Source organism: Varanus komodoensis, unplaced genomic scaffold, assembly GCF_004798865.1.
Source record: "Varanus komodoensis strain SLA01 unplaced genomic scaffold, ASM479886v1 scaffold10, whole genome shotgun sequence".
NCBI classification, from domain to species: domain Eukaryota; kingdom Metazoa; phylum Chordata; class Lepidosauria; order Squamata; family Varanidae; genus Varanus; species Varanus komodoensis.
Genome location: NW_025335269.1, coordinates 13,745,248 through 13,771,360, shown reverse-complemented (window position 1 = coordinate 13,771,360; position 26,113 = coordinate 13,745,248). Strand labels below are relative to the sequence as shown.

Sequence of the window (26,113 nt, the reverse complement as noted above, 5' to 3'; positions counted from 1 at the left end):
ATAACTAGGCACTAGATGCGACTACATCTGGAGGTCCAGATTGGCTGGCTTGGCACGTCAAATTTGGCCTGCAGCCCGAAGACTCCTCATCCCCAGCCTGTAGTGGCATTTTAGCACAGCAGCACCTGAGGCCAGCGAGGAGCTATTACCTCAGAACTTAATGGGTCCATATGTGGGGTCCACAGTAAATAGTAAAAATCTTTCTGGAGCTAGCTGTGCAGTTAACTAGCTTTTGAAATCTCAGTATTGTTTATCAACTGGAATACTCATGGTCAGACTTCGCAGAAAAAGCTATTCAGTCTCTAGGACAGGCTCAGACTCCTGCATTCTTCCATATGTGCATCAACCACTGGTTCCTTTCAAGATACTGCAAGGGCTGTTGGATGCAGTTGTTTCAGAGAGGGGAAAAGTCACATAACCAGTTTTGCAACATGATCAAACAGCATTTTTCTTACAGGAACATACAAACACAGAGTGATATAGTAGGTAGAATACTGGAATGGGGAGACCCAGGGTCAAATCTCCATTCATGCACAAAATAACTGCATGACTTTGGGCCAGTCATTAGCTCATGTAGGACATACCTGCCTGGCTGACGTTAAGCCTGGGCAGGCTGGTCATGTCCCAAGCATTGCCAATGTAAATTGGAGCATTACAAAAGGCCAGAGAATTAGCCATCCCCAGCCCAACCTCCAGGTAGCGCAGTCTCCCAGGGAAGTGGGGGAACCCGCCTGCATTGACACGTGTCAATGGGCAATTGTGGTGGAAATTGTAACTCAGTTATCAGCTGTCATTGCTACCTAGTCAGCAGGGATATAAAAGGGGACTTTGGCATGTGCTCGGGATTGACTGCCATTTCACTATGATCAAACTCTATCCTTGAGAATAAAATACTCTTTTTTCCTCTAATTTTTGTCATGCTTAATTAGGGGAAGCATGCCAGGTCCACATCCCCTGTTTGATGAATCTTAGAGATTACAGTGGAACACAGGAAAGGAAATAGTTTCCAAGGTATCTGGGTTCATATCACTTAGAACTTTACAGATTAAAACAAGAGGTGCTCTTCAGGAACATAATCCAGTAATCTGGAGCTCTGCTGTGTTATGTTTCTAAAGATTATCCTCATCAGGAGCTTAGTTGCTGCCTTTTGAAAATTTCCATATTAAAGGCAGCCCTTCTTAAGGGGCTTAATGCCTTCTTAAAGTATTTTATGGCATTGACATAACAAAAGTGTGATGTCACACTTTTGTTTGTGTCACAAAAGTGTGATGTCACAAAAGTATGCATGACCCTTCCTGCTAGACTAAATTCAGCAAGCATATCTGAACTTTGTTCAAGATCCTAACGAAACCTTGTTTCATGTAGAAAAAGCCTTCATTACAAAGGTTATCTTTTGCAAGGGAATCTTCTAATAGGTTCTGATCCTGTTTTGTCTTAAATTTCAACTTTCATATCTATTATATTTTACAAGATTTCTTCAGAACCTCTGTTACTATTTTCTACTCCTTTCCTGTCTTGTTTGGGGTGGCGGGGAGAGAGAGAGAGAGAGAAACATATATTTAATAAACATGGTAAATGAGATAGATGCTTTTGACATCTGAAATAAGGTGGGTGTGATAACTGAAAGCACATATTGATTTGTATGAAGCAGAACTGGAAATTTCAGAGAAACATAAATAGTAGAACAACTTTGTTCACAGGCAAATAGCCAGGATCCTTGGCTTTGTGCTTAGTGCTAACCATTTAATTTTGGGAAGACTGACAGCTCATACAAAGATGTATGTTCATCACTTAATGGCTCCATCACTGAGTAGTAATGCCTCCTTGTATTTATTCAAATTGCCTTTTCTCCAAGGAGTTCAGAGTAGGATGCATAAGATTTCCCCACTGATCTCGCATCAAGCACTGACCAGACCCAACTCTGCCTCATCAAGCAAAATTGCTACCTCAGTGGCCATGCTGGTTGGGGATGATGAGAATGGTCACCAAACCCATTTGGAGGATACCAGCTTGGGAAAGACTGCTTTGGACAAATGGGTGTATGACTGAGTCCCTGATGTATATCCTTGAATGTGTGAATGTGGCACTGCAGAATGCAGATCAAACACCACAGAATACTATGATTACCTGCAGCTACCTCAAATCAGTAGATGTACAGGGTGAATGTGGGAGGGGTGCAGCTCTTTATTAGAGAAGGAGTAATGACATCAGCTGTTCCTTCGAGCACCAGGGTAATACGTTTACCTGGCAACAGCTTTTCCTATATTATTTGTAAGGACATGAAGGTGTCTGTTACATTGAAGATACATTACAACTTAATGCAATTGTCCTGCAATCTGTTATAAAAAGTTAAAATACACGTTAGGTAAGATAGAGTATGGTGCTTCAATATTTCTTTCACCTGTCCCTTGCTGTTCCTCCACTGAGCTCAGGAAGGTGCGCTGGGGCTGGGCTCTCAGTAACTGCTCAGAGGCCGCTCCGTGAATTCCATGGCTGAGCAGCGAGGTGACCCCAGGCCCCCCAGCCAAAGGCCGAAAGGCTTGCCACTGCCCCACCCTTTGCCCCACCCATTGTTCTGTGACTGGCAGCTGATCCTCGCAGAGTGGGCATTATGCCATATACGGCTGCTCTTGAGGGTTTATGTCTCCACACGGCTGCCTGCATTTCTGGACTCTCCTAGCAGGTGTGGCTATCATGACAAGTTCCTGCACTTCAAAATTTACCCTTACCTATGAACTAAAGCAACTGTGACCCGGGCTGCTCAACTACCAGATGCAGCCCAGAGGGATAGCCCTGGGATTTGGCTCACATTGGAAGAATCGAAACATTAAGAGGTCTTTCTGTGAGCTTGACTTAGGGTTGGATGAAGCTGTGGAGAAAAGGTTGAATTCCAGACTTCACTGGAGAGATGAACCATGGAGGCACTGTTTGTTTGTTTTAAAAAGGTCTTTCTGGATGACTTTATTCAAATTCCTACCTGTACTGGTAGTTTGCTTCTGAGTCAGCTTTCCACACCCAGTTATTGGTATTTTTGCATTGGTCCTCCCATCCACTTAGGCAGAATTGCTTCAAGATGCAACGAGCACCATCTCTTTATTTTTATGACAAGGCACAATCTCACTGGTCTGGAGTTATAGTTTACTGTGGCACTGCCAAAGATGGGAGGTGTAATAATCAAGGGGTATGCTTAAAGGAGGAGAGACTAGATTGCAAGACTGCCTGCCTGCAAGAGACCTTTTCTGCCTGTAACACTAGATTGAGTGGCCACATTTTGATGTCATGCTAAACCATAGATTAATGTGATAACACTAAATTGCAGTGAACCATGGGCCGATATGCTCCCATTCTCCTTCGTCAGCACAGCTGCAAGGAATACATGGGAACTTCTGCTTCTGTTTTAGGCTAAACACAAAATTTAATGTTCTTTTGGAACCCAAGCTGTGGTTCATCTTGGCTACAGTTAAACTGTACACTACAGTTTGCTTTCACTAACCTTGGTTAAAATTAAACTCTGCTTTTAAATCTGTCTGATATAGTGTATTTTGGTTCACATGAAATGGAAGCAAAAGTTTCAAAACTCTCCCTTGTAAGGAAATGGAAGCAGGAGCCTCAAGACGGGGTTCATTCTTGTTATACTCAACTATGGTGCAGCATGACATCCAAATGGAGCCAACATGAATCAGGCATTTCATTTTCAGTGATTGCTTGCAGTTGTACATTCCACTCTATTCAAATATTTCACATAACTATAGGAACCATCTAAATTACTAGGAAGTTTTGCTTAGCTTACCAGATGCTTCAACAAGCACAAACATGTGTAATAGAGGCCAACATGCTTACATAGATCCAAACAACAGGATACATACAGATTAACTGTAGAAAAGGTATGATATAGTGGCAAACATATATGTGTGCATGGCTGTAATGATATTTCCTTGTATCACATCTATCAGGTTAGAAGCAGCTAATAATTTTCTGTTTTCTACTCAGAGCCTGGCATTATAATGGCATATCCTCATAAATCAAACTCAATGTGGAATGTTGCTTAGGAAATATAAATGTATGTGCATTGCAGAATGATCTGAGATTACAAAAATATATCAGAAGTCAAAAATAGCTGGTGGAGAAATGCTATGTCTTTAGTTTATTGAGATTGTTTGGAGGATCCTAATGTACTGTCACTGAAAGAATAATTTTTCCTTTACAATCTACTTAGCAAAGATTTATTGATCCTTTCCTCCTTCATAGAGAATTACTGATCCATTTTAGAAAATCAGATTTTCACACCTTTCATGAGAATGTGCATAGCGCAGTTCCCATGGGATTGCCAAGGAAGTTGACTTTGACATGAAATCCCCAGGTACCAGTGCACAACAGCCTATATTCTCTGCACTGATTTGTTGCACAGGGTGGTAAAATACTTTTATACGTTTATAGAGAAATGATTGCACTGCAAGGACTTATTTTTCTATGTTAGCAAATCGCGTTCAGGGCGCTATTATTTGTGTATACAGCATTTTTCAGGGCTTTCCCCCCACTCCTTACTTATCAGCAGTGACGTTATGAACAGTAAGGTAAGATAAAAGTTGTTGAAATTCATGTTGCAAAGCAGGAGGGTATGACTGCATTTTTCTGAGCGTGCACACACGCATATACGTGTGTGTGCGTGTGTGTGTGCGTGCGCGTATAAATAACTTTGTCTGTGATGCGTCTGTTCTCTGTTCTCATTACAGTTGTATTCTAGGTAGCTAAACATTAGGCATGCTATATTGAAGTATGCATCATAATGAAGGTGATTTATTATAATTAAAACAGCATGGAGAGCAGCTTTTATTAGACATATTGTTTCACAGGAGAGCTTAATAAAGGGCATTATTATTAGTTATAGATCTGTGTGAAGGATGTTGTTTACCAAGAGTTATGTGAGTATTAGTCAAAGTCTGAAGTTGCTCATTTCAGCTGTCCACTGTAGAGAGAGTGCGGGGAGAGGGAAAAAGAGAGAGAGAGGCATTCCGTAAACAGCAAAGAGAAGAATTTTAAGACTGGTGGGGAGAGAGAGAGAGAGACAGAGAGAGAGACAGAGACAGAGAAAAAGGAAATGCCGAGTGCATGAAGTGTTCTTTGCAGGAGCAGTTCTAGAATACTCTATTATATATCTTCGGAGACAATGGCATGGAATGTAAGTAGCTCCAGTCTCTCAATATAAAATGATGCACATAAAGTTGAGGTCAGATTGGGTTTGCTCTGGGCTTTGATGCTGCAGAAGGTCACTAGGGGAATCAAGTGGGTGGGGGAAGAGACCAGAGTATTCCCCACAATCAATTAGATTCCCCCCATTTAAAATTGACACTGCTGGGTGTGAGTCTCAGGGCTTCAAATGCAGTTTTCTACAGCTCAAGCAGGCTGAGTGCAAGAGGCATTGCAAATATATTGTTTTTCCTTTTAATAACCGGGACTTGTCACAATGAGGGCACAGCCGTTCAGGTCAGTCTAGCAAACTGCCGGGTGAAGCCTGAAGAGCTGTACAGCATTAACAGAAGAACCAGAATGAATAAATTGTGTACTCATTACTGTGCATTTTGCCTAGATATGCTTCACATCCTGGGTGACTTGGTCATTGGCAATGTTTTAAAACATCACCCAAATTATTCTTGAAAATTTTTTAGATATACAGTATCATCTTCCTTTGATTTTTAAAAACTCTTCTATAGCTCCATGGATAAGTTTCCTTTCAATATGTTTGAATATGTGCAGGATGCTAAGAGTTATTATGGAATGATGAAATAATACTGGCTTGTCTTCAGAGAGTTTGACATAAACTTCCATATAAAAGTGCCATCTTTAAAGCTTTCAAAGCAGATTAAAGTGCTTTTAGTATTTTCTTCTTATTGTAAAATACATTCCTACTTCAGAGTGAAGAACGCATTTGGGAGTAATGAAACATTTTGCCAATGCTACAATAGCATTGTATATATTCTATTGAATGCATGAAGAAATAAAGGATGCCATAGGTCAGTTTTTGTGTTTACCCGTGTAAGTCTGGAAACAAAAACTTGGTTGAATGGATTCATAAAGCTCAGTCTAAAACTTAACTAAGCCAGGTTCCCAGGATTTAAGCTGTTTTGGCCTCATCGATTTCAATGGAGATAAAAGCAATTAAAATTAATATAAATGACAACTGGACTATCAACTGGGATTTGAATATTCATCCTTGTTCTTCTTTCCCTGCTCTGATGCATGCCTGACATGGAACTGTATAAAAACTAGGTTTTATATTAAACTCAGCTGCCTTTCTGAAATACAGAGTTACAGGCTTGTTACTGGGTAAAGGGATTGCAGAGATTAATGTATAATTGTGAAATGTTTTGAACACTCAAAAACATGACACAAATATATATTTATTTCATATTTATACTCTCCAGTATTTAATAATAATAATTCAATAGTATTAAATTGTTGTTTCTTTCTAGACTTTGTTTAAAACACTCCCATTATATGAAAAGTGTTGTAAAGGTACATGAGAAAAAAGAGGGGTGTGATCCAGCCAAAGCGGAAATCAAGCTGTTTTCAATAGACAAGGACACACATAATCCCATTGAAATCAATGGGAAATGAGCTGCAATTCTGTACCAGGGTATATCTCTACTGAATTCAATAGGCATTACTGCTGAGTAGATAGATAAACAAATATAATATTGCATTTGGCTAGCCCAGCCATGTGTTAATATCAGCAAAACAAGTTAGGCTTCAATTTATGAATTTCGTGAGTAAATTTCTGAGTAAATACGCATATGTTTGGGCTGCATGTCTCTAAGCAGAGATTACAAACTAAACAAGCAACAGAAGGTTGATACCTGAAACTTTGCAATGCAGCCAAAAGCATGATCGGAACTAGGGAAGAAAGAAAGTTGTACATATGAGTTCTTGGCAAAAGTGATGTTGCTTTTTTGTATTATTTTGTAATAATCATTGTTATGCTCAAACTACTTTTTCCTGAGAATTTGCTTCTGTTAGATGAATTTGACTGAAACTTTGTGAGTAAACTTTGTTTTCTCAATGCTTTCTTTGCGTGTATGTACTAAAATTATAATACAAACAGGTATTGCTTAAAATGCAAACTCAGCCAACTTACAGACTCTCTCAGCAACTTCTTGTCACATCATTATGATGACTGCAGACATATCTTATCACAGTGAAATAAACATCTGGAAGTTAATATGAGCAAATAAAACTGTCATATCACCCACTCCCATTTTAGGAAAGTGCTGATTGCAGGTACACAGCCATTTCCCCAATACTGTGGCTAAATAGGAACAATTAATTCAAACAAACATATAAATATTAATTTCATTGGAAACTTCTGAGGAAAGCTTCTTCACAAAAGGCAGTTGAAATTTAAAACCAAGAATGCCCTTAGGAGCACCAAAATACATTCATGCCAGAGAATAACTTAAAGTACCACTTCAACATAATTTCTCTTAGCAGAGTCATTTGCAATTCAAGCAGAATGTATGCTCACTAGAAATGATTTGTTTGTGTTTTTCATTTATGCCCAGAGTAGGGATACTTCACTTTCTATTACTTTCATTTAAAACAACACCTGAGCCTTCCTAAAATGGGGTTTAATACACTTTTCCTAAGATATGTTACTGATTTTAAACCTGTTATGGATAAACCATTTCAAATGTATGGAAGGAAGGACCTCAATTTACTTTTATGCATTAAGTAATCTACCCACAGAGATCTACTAAAGCAAGAAATAACTATGAGAAAGTATTAGGAATAGGAGTTGAATCACAAACCTATTCCATAAATTCACAAACTGTGAGTCATTTTTGAGTGATATGTAAGAAATCAACATTTCCCCTAAAAATACAATTTTAACATCTGTCACTTCATTCTTTCAATGACAAAAGGTGTTTCACTTCTTTGATCAGCAGGAGAGATACAGGTGGAACCAAATTCTCAGTAGTATGCATGAATGTCATACTGCAAGACTTATGATAGGTAATACATGAGTTTTAGGAAAAAAAAAACAAACCTTACCCCCAGGACCCTCCCTGGGTCCTTTTCTAGACCCAGTTTGATTCATGTCAAACTTGTTGGGAGTCTGATTTTCTAGGATTTTTTCTATTTCCCTTTCTTACAAACAATGTTACACACTTAGACTATGTGGATATTATGAAATAATAGTTTTCCTTACAGTCAGTAAAAGTTCAGATTTTGGTAAAGAAAATTCTTGGTTCTAAATCTAGAGCTCTTCTGTGCCTTCTCCTATAAGCATTCTGCACTGAGAATAAAAATGTACCACTCTGAACTGATGTCTATATCTGTCATAATGTCAGTTCACAAGCAACATACACAAACACAGATGCTTTGGCATCCTATGCAAGTTAAATGTTATGGGACCACCTTGCTATCTTTTGTATTCGTTGCTGTTGTATCTGGTAGGTTCTGCAGTGGTTGTGATGCCTTTTGAAAGGCTTAGGAAAATAACCACTAATCTCATCCCCTTGCACTATCCCATGACTACTTGTTAGTGTGTCTGTGTTGGGATAGGTGGGTTGTTTGAACTTACAGAACAATATTCTGCTTTTTGGCAAAGTGAAGGGAAAATACATAGAACAATCAGGGTGTAAACATAATATTCTCAAGGTAGATGTCCATACATAAGCCTCCAATCATGTTGCTGCATCTTGTACTCAATATTTTCTCTAAATATTGGCTTTCTAGATTTACTGCTGGGGATGGGGTGGGGGTGGGGGCTGGAAGACTGACAGAAATTGGTGTAAGTGCACAGCCCTGGCCTCCTCCCCTCCCCATCCCTGGCATGCCCCCTTTCCCTCCTCTGAGTTGGGACCTGTAAGCTGGTGTGGTTCTTTCCATGCTGGCAGTGAGAGGGGCTGGTGGGGAATTTGGCCTTTGGGGAATTTGGCCTTTGGAGACCCAGTTCCAAGATCATCCCATGAACTGAAATGCCAAAGACTCCTATAGGCTCCAAGATAATGTCAGAAGGACTACTTGTTAATGTACGTAGTATAAAAACACTTATTCTGTACATGTGTGGATGTCTGGTGACCTCCCTCTTGGGGCCTACTTTTGGGGGAGGGGGTGAGTGGAATATGTGCTGTTATTTAAACTGAACATATTAGCTTTTCATTTGCTATCAGAACATAACACATGGGGGGTATTACAGGGGAAAAGAGGGAATAATTGCCCACCAGAAAACTAATTCCCCCACCCCCACCCTGCACTGGGCCATATCATGCATCCTGACTGCAATGCATCAGATAAATGCTGGAGTGTTGCACCCCTTTTCTGATAAATTACTTGGGTACATTCTGCCTCAATTCTACTATTTAAGCTGATTTGTTCCAGGCAGGGTTAAGGCAGAAAATAGTGCATAAACAGTGAGGCCATACAATGGTTCATCCTCCATGAGGGTTCCCCTTCCCTTATGATTGTAATCACATGTCCACTCATGAGGCACAAGAGATGCTCCCCCAACCTTAAGCTATATTTGCCATAACATCTTGTATTTCTTCAAATAGCTCCTATCGTGTTTGTTTTCTGTCTTATGGCTTCTTTGTGGGATAAATTCTGGGGTGTGCTGAAACTTACTGTTGTGATCTCAGCCTAAAGAACTGTTTCTTCCTATCTTTGCCTTTCCTCTTTGGTGAAGGAGAGGAGTGACCCCTATTTCCTCCTGACAGAGCCACTCTTTTGGCTGACTGCTGTTTGCTCACCTTACTGATGAGGGAGCACCATTAGCCCTTGTAACTTTTTAGCAGTATTTACAATGCACACAGAGCTCTGCATCTGTATTGTCTTCTACGCAATTAGGGTTGGACTAGAACACTTTGAAAAGTAATGCTATGTGACTATGTATTATCGTTCCCCCACAAGCAAAGCAGAGGTGGGCCTGGAGAAAATGCAGAAGGGCATTGATCAGATTTTCTCAAAAGTTTCTTTCCAGTCCCTTCCCATGAAAGACTCTCCTCCAATTCCTTCTCTCTCTCTCTCTCTCTCTGCCTTACCCAGTGACATAGAGTAAGATTAATCTTGCTACTCCAAATTTCTTTTCAAGCTTCCCTAATTATAAATCTTATTCCTCAAAAAACAGTTAGGTTTTCTTTCCTTTTTTGAGGTTGGAGGGGGTGAGGAAGAGGTAATGTGAAGGCACTTGCCAGGAGTATTTGGATTTCAGTTATACCCCACCCCCTACTGGACCACATATTTGTTGCATAGTAGCTATTTAATATTATGGGCTTTTCTACATGGGACTTTTGCTGTATACTTACAGTTCTCATTCATAGCAGTTTGTGGGTGCTGTACATGAAGTTGCCATCCTTCAGGGCCTCTCCTATTCTTTGCAACCATTTCTGTGATGTTTTTCAGATTGAGGAAAGTATTATTTGGAAATGGTGGAATTAACCAGAATGAGACTCTCCTGTATTTGTACAGGTCTTCTATGCTGCAGTGCCACTTTGTGGCTGTGTAAGGGAACATATAGAAAGGCAGAGAAAGAAAAGTCCCAGGGGGAAAAAGTCAGTCCTAATTCTGCAAAGATTCCTGAAGCAGAAGCCTTGGTGAAATGATGGGCCAAATGCTTCATATGGAAAAGCACTCTGTAATAAGCAAATGCCATTGCATGAGAATTACTGCCTGCTAAATACAGGCAAATGCTAAATATTGCATGGGCTTCCACGAGAGGTCATTGAGGCCCCACCGGTGAGGGTGTTCAAAGATAGGCTGGATATGCACATGATGGGCATGTCGTGAGCGGAGCCGGCTGGAGCCGGGGGTCAGACTAGATGACCTGGGAGACCCCTTCTGACTCGCTCTGTTTCTATGTTACTATTGCTTCTTTGTTGCTATCATGTCTTCAAATATTAAACAGTGCATGTAAACAGTCAAAATGTAAAAGTAAAAATGTACAAATATAAATGCTGAAATCAACTAGCATGTCAAATATGAAATGAAAATTAAAATAAAACGTCACTGAATGTCTAATCCTAGTGACAAATACTATGATAAACAAACTGCAGTTGGAGTTAGTGGAACTGACTCCCTAGGATGGCAGTCTTAATCCCAGTGCTACACTAGGACTAAGTACTGGGTTTCAGGCAAAATTCAAGCCATTTTTGCATTAGGTTGCCTAAGAATCACTAGTTTTGTAAGTCTGTAACCTTTGCTCTACACTTTCACGTTGACTTATCAATTCCCCCAACCCCTGTCCCTGCCACCTTCATTATATCCTGGAAGTAATATGCTAGACATATATTTGAAAGCTTTCTGTGGGCATTTGTAAACAAGTTATCATCTTGGGCAACACTGAATGATGGCTAAAGCATTGCACATTACTTAAGCATTTCACCTATGTGCAACATTTTTTTTTTCATAATGCCATTATACTTTTCCCATGCGGCCCTTTATGCATGGAATTGCCTCCCAATTGCTTCCTTGCAGTTCAAAACCCACCTTTTCTGTGAAGTCTTTGGCATGAGCCTCACCATAGGATAACTAAGCTCATCAAATATAACTGGGATAAACCAAGGTTCCTTCCCTGCCCTGCGCTGCTGCCATTTCCTCCTTTGCCCCTCTTGTGTCTGTTTTGTAGATCCATTGTGCTGGGACTTGTCTTCTCATACTTGCAGCATTCCATGCTTTTGGAGGGTGCTGGATAAATAGAGGTAGATATAATTTGTTTCGAGCCTAATTTTGAGTACAACAGCTATATTCATTGATGCCTCGCGCAAGCAGTTCTCACTTTCTATTAATATGCGACTTCTCAAGTTAATAAGTTGGTATAGGTTGATACAGCAGGTAAAATTGTGTCCATGCTTTACATTACTTTGCAGTCTGCTATGTGCATATGCATGGTTAGCTAGTTACAGATACATAACACATTTCGTCTTATGTAAGATATATATTATGTCATGATTCCATTGCTGTAGATCAACAAGTAGTGTTTATCGATTTGTTCCAACAGCAGTTCTAACGCCGTGGAAGATTTTGATTGATAATTCTCATCCAAAATGTGCCTTTCCTCCATCTCTCCAGAGCGTTATGTGGCTCTAGCAGTAGGCTATATAGAGGCCCTTATTTATGATGGAAGAGCTTATATACAAAATCATAGATTCTGGGGAACCATTTTAAACACCCATCTGCTTTTTACATCCATAAAATTTTGGAAGGGTGTAATGTTCTAACCATCGAGGAAAAGGAAATTAGCTGTCAGTAATGATAGTAATGCTGACATATTCTTGTAGATTCTTTGCAAAGCAGTGACTGTGGCATTTTAATTTTAGGGGCTGCATCAGAAACTAGAGGCTCTTTCACATATTACACAGCAGTGCCATGGCTTCTAGACATCAGATTTTCTCATGTGCAGCAGAAGATTCTGACAAGGGACATGCCGCTTTCTCAGGGGCAGGACCTGGTTTACATGTTCAGAATAGCCCAATGTGGCTTATTTAAGCCACAGAGTTGCAGTGCACATGCCAGCATATGTCAAGTCATTCAAATCCTCCCCACAAACACACCTTTAGTGTGAAGTCTTTTCCACAGCCCTCTCAACCTCATGCCATATACACCTGGCCACAGCTTGTTGTGTTGAGTGAAACTGGGCACCAGTTTTGGTGTGAGGACTAACTAACCCTCAACACAACTCATGGTCTCTTGAGAGGTTTTGTGCGGAATGTTTAACCCACACATAACCACTGGTGTCCAGGTTTGCAGAACACAACGAATTGCTGCTGGATGCTGAATATTCACAATGGCTGCCTACACACATCTGCACATCCTGCAGCCCACCATGGTGAGCTGTTTGTACCGGTCAGCACAGTGTCCTAATCAGAGACCTCCGCCAATCCTATGGCCAGTCAGCAGAAGTCAAGCAGGGTGGGAGGACTGTGGAGGTGATTTTATCTGCCTTTACTTCAAAAGGAAAAAAAAAAGGCTGGATGGGCCTTATTTTGCACAAGTTTTGACCTATGCTCCTCTTTAGTGAGATTTAAATAGGTGAGAGATGTGCTCGTTTCCAAAAGGCCTTTCTCAAAAGTATGGGGCCCAAACATACTCATAAGAGAGTTCCTAGAAATAAATACTAGATTGGGTTCAACAAATTGCTCTGAGCATGTTCAGAGATTCATTCTGGCTGTTTGTGCTTCTGGAAAATGCTTTGGTCAATAACGAACTTTTTGCAGGAAAGGTCTGTGGTTTTGCATGTGGAATGGCAGGAATCCTATTCACAACACATACTGTAGTGCATTGATTTTAGCTCAGTTAGACACCTTGCTTTCTTTTTAAAATGTGTATATGGTTCAAGATGGGTTTTCCCAGGCAACAATTTTGGCTCATATTAAAGACTTGAGACTTCTTTTTTTGAAACTCCTGTGTCAGAACAGCTCTTGTTCCTATTCCCAATGCAACAGCATATTCTATAAAAGACTGGTTGAAATCCAGATACCTTACAATGAGGCTAAAAAACCAGATTAGAAACTAGTTTACCTTGAAAAGCTGGTTCTTCTTAGAAGATTTTTAAATAGGGAATGTGGTGATAACAGGCCAGTTCCATAAATACTTGGACTTCTTTCTTCTCATGAGACATGGTCATGGAGGCTGACATTTTCATATTATCCCCCATGGATATTCCCTATTACCCAATGAAGCCTAAACACTGGGCCTAGTGACATTAACTAACACTCTGACATGGAGTAATTCTGTTAACACTCCTAAAAATATATAATGTGTTTGGCCCAGGATTCACTTAATGCTATTGTATCCTCTATATATCCAGAAGGGAATGATCAGGTTCAACGGTATAGCCATTAGTCTTACATGGTGACAACAACTGCATGGAATTTATGTGAAAATTTCATTAATTTTATTAATATATTTAAATCCCTAAAACATTCTCAATAAAATATGGCATAATATAAAAACAAATAATCACCATCATTATTACTATTATTACAAAAATAAGCTGAAAGAACATTTAAAAGCATTTGTTATTTCTTTCGGCCATGAGAGTCAAGTCAATGATCTCTGTAATATCAATTGTGAAAATACACTGAGATCTCCCTAGTCTCTGGTGCATAGAACTGCCATAAAATCTGGCTAAAAATTGTGAAAAGTGGTATATAAATCTGATTGATAAATTGGTATATAAATCTGGCAATCTGTCAACTTTTAAAATCTGTGAAGATGTGGACTCTTTCAACAAACTTGAAATTTTAGCACTTCTCTATGGGTTCCAAGTACGTTTTTAACCCACAGGAAGATTTATTTGTTTTGTTTTATTATGTTTATTATGCAAAATCACGTTTGCATGTCAGCTGAGTGTGAACCTGGGAGCTGACAATATGAATGAGTATGGAACTCCTCCCTGATCCTCCAAAGCATGTTCCGGAGGGTCAAATACTTGACAGATGAATACAGGGTCAGTCAGGGCCCTCTTAATGCATGGGCCTGATGGGCACTTGCCCGTGGGCCCCATACTAATCTGTGTATGTTAACCCTTGGAAAATTGGAAAGCTTCCAAAATTAACAGTAGTTGTAGTTGTCATGGGGCCCCACTACACTGCTTGGCCCGGGGCCCATAATGCTGTTAAGACGACCCTGGGGTCAGTCACAGGTAAGTAAGTAGTTAAAGGAAAGTGCTGCTTATAGGGAGGACTTTTTTCCTACTATTGAGCTTCCGTCCAGCCCTGCCCTATTGTTTTGGCACAGGGGTTAGCATCTGGCTAGAGAATCTCTTCAGAAGTCAAGAAGGCTGCCAAGAAAAGCAATCTTGATGGGCATGTTCAGACCAAGGCTTCCAGGAGAGGGCAGCTAAGATCCCATGCTAAGACTGGCAAGAGCTAAGGAATGCTGGGCAGCATGCAGTGACTTGGGAGGGCCTCAAAGGCAAGCGGCAGGGGGCGGGGGCAGCTTTTTTTGTTGAGGTCCAGCTTCCATCCTTGTCATGCATTTCCCCTTTTTTCTTCATCTGTGAAACACTAGTTTGAAGTTCCAGATGCTATCTTTTCATTGCACAGTAGCTAATCTGGGGAAAAATACAATGCCTTGACTCCTCATGCATTTGTCTGTATGTGACTAACTGGCCTGGAGTTCAAGAAGAGTTTTCAGTTGTAGGGACCATGGTCAGGGTTGAGCATGATAATAAAGTATCATCAAATAAACCACTGGCTTACTAAGTGGTTGCATATACTCTAGGGCAAACAACTCCTTAATAAAGTGCTATGTACCCAGTAACACTCCAGTGTCTATAGATATTTATTTATGTAATTTATATACTGCCTTTCTACTGAAGAATGGTAGTCAAGCTGGCTAACAATAAAAATGGAATTAAAACATATTCTTAATTAAAATATAAAAGCAAATTAAAATGTGATTAAAACACAACAATAAAACAAAAAAAACTCAGTAAGATATGGGCTATGGAATGGAAGCCACTTTTCCTGTGAATGTAGTCCATGGGGCATTTAGTGCACAAACCTATGGCCTCCTGACATTTTCTGAAAGGCCATAGCATTCTTTGGAGTTTCAGCTGCAACATTCTGCACCTCTTTGCAACCAGCGTGGAAAGAACCATGCTGGGTGCCCCCTGCCCCAGATTATGACTGGACCTCAGAAGGGGAAGAGGAGGAATCTGTCAGGTCAGGGATGGGATGATGCTGGGACTGTGGGGTTCAGTGATTTCGTCCCACCCCTTTACAACAATAAATCTAGATGGCTGAAAATGACTACCTAGATAAAGTGTGGGGTGCAAGGCATTGATCTTCCTGTGCCTCACTTCTGCCACTGGATGCTTATAAGCTCCCAAGATTGGAGACTTACAAGCATCTGTCAATAGGACTGAACTTTGCAAAGCCTGCAACTGGTTGGATTTTTTCCCATGTGGTTTTCATGAGTATTCCCACACAAACAACATACTCCTTTCTGTTGGGGTACTGATTTTGTGAGAAGGGCCCCTTTGAGGATCAGCTTCCCAGGAGGGGGAAAGTATGTTCTTGGAACTGCAGAAGAGCAACTAGCAAATCTCCTGTAGCTGTTATTATGTGAAACTGGAAACCAAACGAGTAAAATGATGTTGTCGATGACTATGATACCATTTATTGATTTGCAGTCTTTAAACTGAAGGCTTGATGTCAACTTTCCACAAGGTGTTGTTTTGACATAATTGCTCACCAACTTGATTTCACAACTAACAGACAGATCCTATTAATATGCTTTAGCTTCAGCAACAGACAGAGTGGGATTTGTTGTCACAGCTTAAAACATGGCCCTATATTTGGAATGGAAGAAAGAGGAATCCAATACTGCCCATCATTTCAAGCAAAAACCTTACTCCTATAAATTTGTGTCACTAAATCAGATTTTAGACTGTTCAAAATGCCGCTAGGATATTTCCTATGGTATTATTGTGATCATATCCTAGATTGTCTTGATGCTTTGAAAGTTTCCAATCAAGAACAGAGTGTAACCACTGCAGCAGTGCTTCTGCCTTAACAGTGGTGCTGGAGGGGTCACAGCCCAAAGAAACTGGTTGAGACTGAAATGCTTAATCCTCATCCAAGGTGTACTTGCATTTCCCTCAGGGTATAGCAGAACCTTTTACTATCTTCAGAGAGCCAGTGCAGTTTAGTGGTTAAGACCCTGGGACTAGGACTCAGACTATCTGCGTTCTAGTCCCTGCTCAGCCATGGAGCCAAATGGATGACTTTGGGCCAGTCACAGGCTATCTGCCCAACCTACCTCACAGGATTGTTGTTGTTCTGGGGTAAGATTGAGAGCAAGGCGAGCCGAATGATAGAAGCTGCTTTGAGTTCTTTAACTGTAAGCCAGGATATAAATCTAAATATAGATACAGTTGTTAAAGATAGACTGCAAGGGGGACCCCCAAAAAACAGGATTTAATTTATAAAAAATCATGTATTTTTACATGTTCAAATTTCAGTCACCTTCAAAGTACTCTTCATTTGATGCAATACACCTACTGAGATGTTTTTTCCACTATCCAAAACAGGTTTTGAACTTGCCGATTTTTATGCCTTTAAGTGCTTCTGCCATTTTTTGTTTCACCTCTTCCACATTGGCAAACCATTTCCCTTTGAGGACTTTTTTCATCCGGGGAAATAAGAACAAAAAAAGTCCCAGGGAGCAAGATCGGGTGAATAGGGAGGGTGGCCACAAGGGTCATGCCATCTTTGGTCAGAAACTGCTGAACACTCAGCCGAACAAAATTTCACCACCGGACACTGTTCATGTAAATCTGCCATCATGAAATAGGCAAACGAGTTGAAAGAATCTCCAAAAAGACCTCACTGAAGCTGAGCACAGACTCTCACAACAACCCAGCTGGAGACACTGATGCAGGTGGGTTCCTAGAACACTCACCTAGTGGGGGAAGCCTGTACTATAAGGTTCCCGCCCTCCAGAAGATAATTCTTGTCTTTTTGGGTCCCTCCTCATAGTAGATATGATAACAATGCATGAAGGAGGTGCATTATTTCATATTTCCACATTTTTTTTCTGTAGCAAAAGCAGAAATGGCATTGGATGCAGGTTCTGGGTTGGAATGAGTTGGATCAGGTCCTATAGTGACTGAGGGAGCATTCTATTTCCTATGGATGGATGAAACCCTGAATGTGTGGTTATTGGTTAGCTTCTAGGCAAAAAAGTATGAAAATATTGTTATTGCCTTTGTAAGCATATGTCATGGAATTTTTGCCGTATCAATACAAGCTTTGTTAATTGGAGAACAATTAATAATCACGTCATATTTTATAAAAGGTAAAATCTTATTTATTTGTCAATTAAAGATACCTTTTAGATTATTTTAAGCATGTTCAATTATTTGAACAGCTGGATACTCAGAATGCAAAAATACAGATTGGACATTATATTTTTATTGAGCAATCCTGTAGCCCGTGGATAGTGTCTGGGAGGCCATAGGATATTGCTTATACCCCCTCCTCCATGTACACAGACCAAACTATGACCTAGGACTAGGAGATCCAGTTGTGGATCGCTTCTATCTCAGGTATCATGGAAAGCTCTGTGGAACTTCCTCTTTCCGAGCTCATAAAAGCATTGTGAGAAGATGGTAAGTGTGGAAGGCATGTGTTCTGGAGGGTGGGATGGGGAGGGAAGGGAAGGGGAGAAGAAAAGAAAGGTTTGGTTCCACTTGGTTCTCTCTGTCAGTCTGTCACCTGTCCTACTCATGGAATAGCACATCATGTAGATGAGTCAAGAGTGCCTTGGAACAGTAATCTCTGAGCCCTCTGTCTAAAGAGCAGCAATCTCACAGGATTCTGGCCTTCACTGCTTTTTAAAAAATTAGGTGAATAATGGACATCTTTAAAGAACTTCTGTAACATCTGTATTCCTGTTTGTATAAATATTTATATAAACATTTAAAAGTAGAGGTTGCCAACAATTACAAGAGATTGGTAACAATCCTGTATATAGTTGGAGGGTTTCTGAAAATGTAGAGCTATACTAGTGAATGCTGATTAGGACTCTCAATAACTTGATACTCAGTCATCTGTGTCCCAAGTTCTAGTTATGCACTGAATACAAAAGGGATTCTCAACATTTCTTCCTGATTTTCACCAATTTGAATATTTCCTGAAAGTTCACTTGATATTATCTTTGTTTTTAAAATCTCTTCTCAGCTGTCTCTGAGCAAACTGCCCCTGCAGACATTAGTTAATGGACTTTTGTTACCTCTTTTTGATTGGAGGACTGTGTCAGAATTGACCAAAACAGTCCAACAAAAAGCCAGATATAAGCAGAAATCAAAGCAGATTCCAGATGTCCATTTTGCAGGTCTTAGCATCAATCAAAGATCACTTTTATTTCCAAGTTACAGTTTATAATTCCATTCAAAGTGCTTTGATGAGATATAAACTACCATTTAGTAGCTGGGAATAGGATCTATGCATTATGGAATCTATTCATCACTACAGTATTGTTCCTTCTGTCTACTCTATGCAGTACTATTCCTGCTATTCTACCACTATTTTACACCAACTACAGCTGCTGCTACTGTTACTGCTATTATTATTATTTATGGGCTGCATTTGTATGCTGCCCCATAGTCCAAGGGCTCTCTGGGTGGCTCATGAAACAGCATAACCATTGTGCATCAATCAATTCCGTTATAGCAACACCATTATTATTTACTTCTAGTTCTAACAGTTTCCTGCTATGTGATGATGGTTGTTATAATGCCGTGTTTGGAGAATCATACTAAAGATATGCCAGAACAGGTTAGGAAACAGGACAGCCTTAACAGTCTACTCAGAAGTATGCTCTATTGAGATCAACAGGACTTATCCCCATGTACGTGTATTTATGTTATGGTGTGGTGTTTTGTTTGTGCTTTTAGAAACCTGGGGGCAATTGGCAGGTAACTATCCAGTGTAAGAGAAAAGAGAATCAGTGCCAAAGTTGGTTCTGAATACTGGCTGCAGATCTCTGTTGGTATAAAACAACCGTATATCATACATGCTTGATTTTTTGATAATCAAATCAAATATATTTTGCACAACCTATTTTCCAATGGGTGACTGTGTAGGCAATGTAAATGATTTGAGCCATCCCTGATAGGGAGTTACTCTTTGAGCAAATGGCAGACCAAAGAGTACTGACTTCTGTTCATTTGATAAAAGTGCTTGATGGGACTTTCTTTCTGAATGAAAAGCCCATTACAGTGCAAAGTGTGGGTCACATATTGGTATGCTCAGTTGTCAATGGGATGCTGAAATCTCTGAATGTTGGATGTTTGCTTTTATGAAATCTGATAGAAACCTATATTAAAACAACCCAAAGCTAGCACAATGCCATTAAGTGCAGTCCTGCACTTTTATAAACAATGAAAATGTTGCTATTGGCCTTAGCAGCAGGAAGATCAGAACCGTTCTTTCCAATTGTTTTTCTTCGCTATGCACAAATTAGATGATCTGACTTTGGTGAGATCCTGCTTTGTTGATATGGATGGGGAAATGACCAGTTGTTCAAGTGAATATGATCAGACCTCTTTTAAAACCAAAATATGAAATTAATCAAAGCAAGTAACACAGAATGGCAGGATTGATTTGCTGTTTCAAGAAAAGCAAAGGAATTGACTGCTTTATCTTATCTGAGGAGGTTGTGCTAGTTAATGCTAAATGCTGAAGTTGAACACTTTGAGCAATTTGTAATTTTTTGCAAATAAGAATAGTATCATAGGGGAAAGAATAATAATCATGAATGATAATGAAATATATCATTTCACTTTGAAAAGGAACAATTTATTTCCTATTAAAATATTGCAGATAACCATATTATAAAACAAGAACAGAAAGCAAACATGAAAAATTAGAACTTGTCTGTCTTACCATACTGTTTACCTAATAAAATATTCCCTTATAGTTGATTGATGATCTGGAACACATAGTTACCTACCAAGTTTTCAATAATTGTCATGTCACAACAGGCAATAGTAATGTGCTATTTGTATTACATGTGGTGCTATCAGATTAAAGGATACTTTAACACCACAAAATCGGACCATGCTTCTCTAGGCTAATTTCGTGACATGTAGAATGTGTTGTTTATAAGAAAAATGGGACAACTCTGGAACTTAAATTCCAAGACAGCAATAATAAGTTATTGTGTTTTTTAATGAGAGTCAGAGCCATTTCCTACATTACCAAGAAAAGCATGGTTACTAATGAAAAAATATGCTTCCAGATGGCAATGTCTACATGTGGCTAATGAAATCTACATACATAGAGAGCCTCATCATGTGCAGCAATATAGGAATTGGGTCCAGGAGATTGTGAGCACTTCCTTGAAGGCTGGTCCCTGCTCCCTTAAAGGAGATGGTGGTCAGACCTCTCCTGAAGAAGGCAACCCTGGAACCAGATGATATTAAAAACTATAGGTCAGTGGCCAACATTCCCTTTTTGGGCAAGGTGTTCATGCAGGTGGTGGCTGGTCAGCTCCAGACACTCTTAGAGAAACTGACCACCTGGATCCATTTCAGATGGCTTTGGACCTGGTTTTGGAACAGAAACTGCCTTGGTTGCCCTGTGGGATGACCATTGCAGGAGAAAGATGGGGGAGTGTGTCCCTGTTTGTTCTTCTGGACCTCTCAGTGGATACAGTATCATCACCCATTCTGGACAGGCTGGCCAGGGTGGGAGTTGGAGGCAGTTTGCTGCAGTGGTTCCACTCCTACCTGACCAGCCAATTCCAGAAGGTGGTGCTGGGGAATCGTGGCTCTGCGCAATAGTGATGAGGAGACTTTCTGTGAGATTATGCCGCTTAATCTTGTGGAAATATTTTGGATCCACTATGTTAACATATGAAATGTCCCTAAAACGCAAAAAAGATGGCAGATACTGGCACACATGTTTATACTAAGCAAGCAGATTAGAGAAGGAAGGAAGGAATGAAGGAAGGAAGGGCAAAATCCATTTGGTAAGAATGCATACTGTACCTTAAAAATGAGACTGAGGAAGAGGCTAAAGAACTCTCCATTTGAGAAGGGAAGTCACTGGAAGGAGAAGAGTCCTCACTCCAGCCAAATCCCAAGGAAAGCACATGCAAAAACATTCAGAATATGCACACACCCAGAATAATTCATTATGACAGTTCATCTTTCTGGTCTGTCACTGGGAGAGAGGTGTCTGCCACACCAGGGGTGGTGTAGTTGACTGATTGGGATGATCGCATTCCAATCAAGAATAAAGAATGGGGTATCCTGTGCTATAGATCTATCAGTAAACTTTATTATTTCTTCAAGAATTTTGGTAGATTGAAAAGAGTTGCATTGAAAAGAGTTGCACTGAAATGGCTTTGGAACCAGTTCTGAGAAGAATGAGGCACTAGTTTTTGGCACTTGATAATTCACATTAAGGCTCCAGTCTTCATGGAGGCCTACATCCTTGTACTTCATTGTAACTGTGAAAGCTGTTGAGTAGATAGGTAATTGTTTGGTGATATAATAACAGGTTTATTGGTGGTACTCATCTTTGAATATCAGTTTCTCTCAGTAGAAGTAGGAAACTACTTCTACTAGGAAGTTGGAAAACTACTCTTTTTTAAACAAAACTTTCTATCGCTGCTGAATAAATGAAGGGATTAGAGGCAAACTGAGCAGAGATATAGGTAAAGTTGACAGATATGTGGGACACTGGCTTATGACTGGTAGGCTAGGCAGAGGGTGAATTGTTGTATTTTAACTGTGGCTAAAACCAAGCTATGAATACTCTGGAACTGAGATCAACATTTATGTCCAAAGTATTAATAACTGTAAGGGATGTATATTCGAATCAGAAAAAAAATATCAAGGAGAACACCTAAACTTTTTTTTGGGGTGGGCGGGGGAGGAACCAGATTTTTTAAAAGGAGCTTGAGTTTCTCTAAGTGCCATACATGTTGGGCATTTACTGTTCATATCTGCTTAAAGGACCCAAGAATTAATTTTCAGGTTTGGCACATCCTCATTGTATAACTTCTGGGAAGATGAAGAGAAGAACATAGTCCTGTTATTGTTGTTTTAAAGGATTTATTTGGGTGGTACTTACAATGCTAATAAAATATTAGCAAAGGTGTGCTTTTGTCAGACTGTGTTTCTACTGTTGTCAGGAAAGAGAACATAAATAGTGAGATAAAGATAGTATGTGGAAGTTCCTAGGATGGCATTGGAAGGCAGGATGTGACTCAGCGCGATAAGATTTTTTTTTTTTTTTTTGGGTGGGGAAGAGATGCTTGTATACTTTTTAAATGAATGCCAAAAAGAATAAAAAGCTGGTGCTGCTGACAAAGAACTGAGTGGGAGAAGCAAGGATAATACAGTTCTTCTGCAGTAAGAGGAATTAGCTTGGCAGCAGAGTTAGAAATCCTCTTGAGGTTAGAAAGAGGTAAGTTTGGAGGGGCCTAAAAATTCTCTACATGAAACAATCAGACTGCAAAGTGATGACCGTAAGTATTAATTCCACAGAGGGAAGTTCATAATAATGCTGAAACCAGTCAAAGCAGCGGACATCCAAAAGAAGAAAAATGTTGGGAAAGAAACTTTAAAAGTTCTATTTCCAAGTTTTTATACCTTAGAAGTAGCAAGTGGGATCTGTTTCACAAGAATATTAAAGAACTTGTATGAAGGGTCAATTTTCTGCTGAAAAGGTGATGCAAATCTTTGAATGGTATTTGCACATATTTGTATTGGTAGTGATGTCCTAACCAGATATTTGAATAACAGAAAGTGGAAGAAGGATGTGAAACAACATACCATGTGCAGAAAAGTTGATTCTAGTTAAGGTTACTGCAGCAGGGTAGCGTCCTGTAAAATTTATTGGTATGATACCACTGAAATAAGTGCATAGTCAAATTTATATTGTGATGTCTCTGCATAATACTGAACGTTCTGTCAGCTGTACAAAATATGGAATGCCATTAGTGCACTTGATATGCATGAGAAACTCAGAAAACCCAGTGTATCTTCACGACTAACAACAACAACAACAACAACAAAATGTTCCGCATTCATAGTATTTATATAATTATCTTGCAAATATCCCATTTTTGCCACACAGTTCAGGTCAGATGGAGGCTCAACCAGACACTGAAAAATTCTAGGGATCAGCAGACAGCTAGAGCACGGCTGATATCTTGGACTAGGCCCCAATGGCTGTTCTAAGCCAACATTGGACAATGACTGTTCCAAGCCAAGGCAGAGGTGAGTGATTTGTGACCCTCCAGAGGTTTTGGTCTATAATTCCATCAGCTCAAGCCAGCACTGCCAATGGTGATGAATGATGGGAGTTATAGCTGAAAATATCTGAAGAGCCACAAATTGTCAATCCTTGCATTGAAAGGTCCATACTCTGGCCTGAATTCTTTCACTGTGATTCATGTTGTTGACATATTTGGCAAGGATTTGCAGAGGAGCACAGAATCCTGACCAGTTGGCCCAAACTGCTCAATCAAGCCTTATGCTTAGAGGTCATCTTCTGTAAGTGGGTTCATGATCTTCTGCTCATTGTTGAAAGTACTACATCATTGAGCTTCCTGAAGCTCTTTCCTTAGGGTCAGTGTTAGAGTTGCTCCTCAGTGGCTTGACATCAAGGAAATATGCATGTGCATAAAGCAGAATGCATGACACATGTTATGACAGATCCAAACATTCCAGTGAGAATCCATTTCAGGAGATCTGGAACACAGAATTAGGAATGGATCTCTCTGGACAGTTAGAGACAAGTACTAATTCATAGTTATGGGAATGTGACAAAATAAATCCCTCAACAGTACCATACAGGCAGATGGTTGGAAAAAGAAAAATGTTGGACACACCAGATTCTGGCACAAGATGCTACAGAAGGAGAATATGGCTGATTGATGGAGATTGGCTCAAGAGAAAAGTTTTTTAAAAAAATCAAACCTCAGCAGTTTTGTTCATTTCACACTCAGAGAAATACCAGGATAAAAGTCATCAGGTGCCATGAGAAGTGAATGAAGAGACAACTTTCTCCAGAGTTTTGCTGAGGAAAGAAGGAACCACAAATAATAATTTAGGAGAGGCAATTAAATGACAGGATGTTATTTTCTGATTTATGTGCTTAATCATATCATTGGCTTCTTCCACATTTCACTTTTAATGGTTAATTTTTAGTGATGGGCAATTAAAAAGTGGTTGAAGAGTGCTGTGTACTTGAACTTACTACTAGTTCAAAGGCTTAGTAGAACCATTTCTACAGCTTATTAACATCATATTTTTTAAAAGAAGGTTTATGTTCTCGTCTGCTGAAAACCAATTTTCAGTTTTGATACTGTTCCCAACCATTCAATCCACATTGAAGATGTACCCTTTCATTCATGCTATTTATGTGAGCTGTTGCTTTTATTTTTCATATAGCCCAGTTTGACTCTTTGAGCTGTTAGCAATTTATACTTTGCAATTTTAATCAATCTGTGTACCCAGGCTTCACACTATGTGTACACGAACTGCTCCCTATTTAATATTTAGTTGTCATGTGATTTCAATGCTACTCCACTGCAACCTAATTACTATTCCAAGTTCTGGCATCCATAGCTTTCCCCCTCCCTCCCTTTAGCCATCTCCAAACACTCCATATTCCAGCATCCTATTTCCACAATCCCTGCTTTCTTCCCTGTTCCTGCACCAGTTCCAAGGCATCCCTATCACACACACACACACGTATAGTCACTCAATACAGATATTGCTCTAATACGTAGTCTTAATGAAATCCTCTCCTGCACAACTTTGCTTTGGTGAATTCCATGGACTCAGATGACTTCTTGAGGTCACGGATGGCATCTAGGCTTAAAGCAAAATGTGAGTGCTTTTTTGGACATTGCCAAAAGCATCCTGTTGCCAATTTTTTGTTGTTGGGAAAATTGTGAGCTGGAAAAACTATTCACCTTCTCAGAGTGAAGGCAGTTATTCCTGCCCTCACTCTGAATTGGCGTCATGATTTTGTCACATATACAAATATAAGTGGCTGTATCATGTTGTGATGCCATCATGTTGATCCCCAAATTATCAGAGTTCACAGAGACAAAGTATTAAATATTCATGTTACATGTTTACTCTGATACTTTCAGCCACCAAGCTGATGTGATGTGCATTCTAAAGATATACATCTTCAGTACAAAAAGGCATTTACCTTTATATCTGTCTTGGCAACTGGAACATCTACTGCATGGCTTGCAATCAGCTCCAATAATAGTAATATTATTTACCCTTTACATATTGCATCATACATTCTCTTATCTTCATAACAATTACAAAAGCATGCAGGAGTCCACACCTGACCATAGCTGCAGAAAGTATACAGGAGTTCCACATGTGACCATTGTTGCATCTTTGGAGTGTGTGTCTTCCCCAGAGCTCTTATGAAACAGAAAACCCATCCTTTAAAATATAGGTTTGCTCCCCAAAACTGCAATATGCTAATACAAACACCCATCAGGTTTTCTTTTTCCTGGCAGTTCTACACCCTCTGTCTCACCTCTCTCTCACCCTAGTTAAGCCTTATTTCATCACTTTGTCAACTCTTTTGAACAAGGAATAAAAGGCTGACTGTGTCTCTGT

General features: G+C 39.8%; 1 protein-coding gene across 1 annotated transcript in view; it reads left to right on the top strand.

Moving 5' to 3' along the window:
• POU6F2 (POU class 6 homeobox 2) overlaps positions 1-26,113 on the top strand; it is a 322,643-nt gene that overhangs the window by 40,549 nt on the left and 255,981 nt on the right. The gene's annotated exons all lie outside the window — the stretch shown is intronic.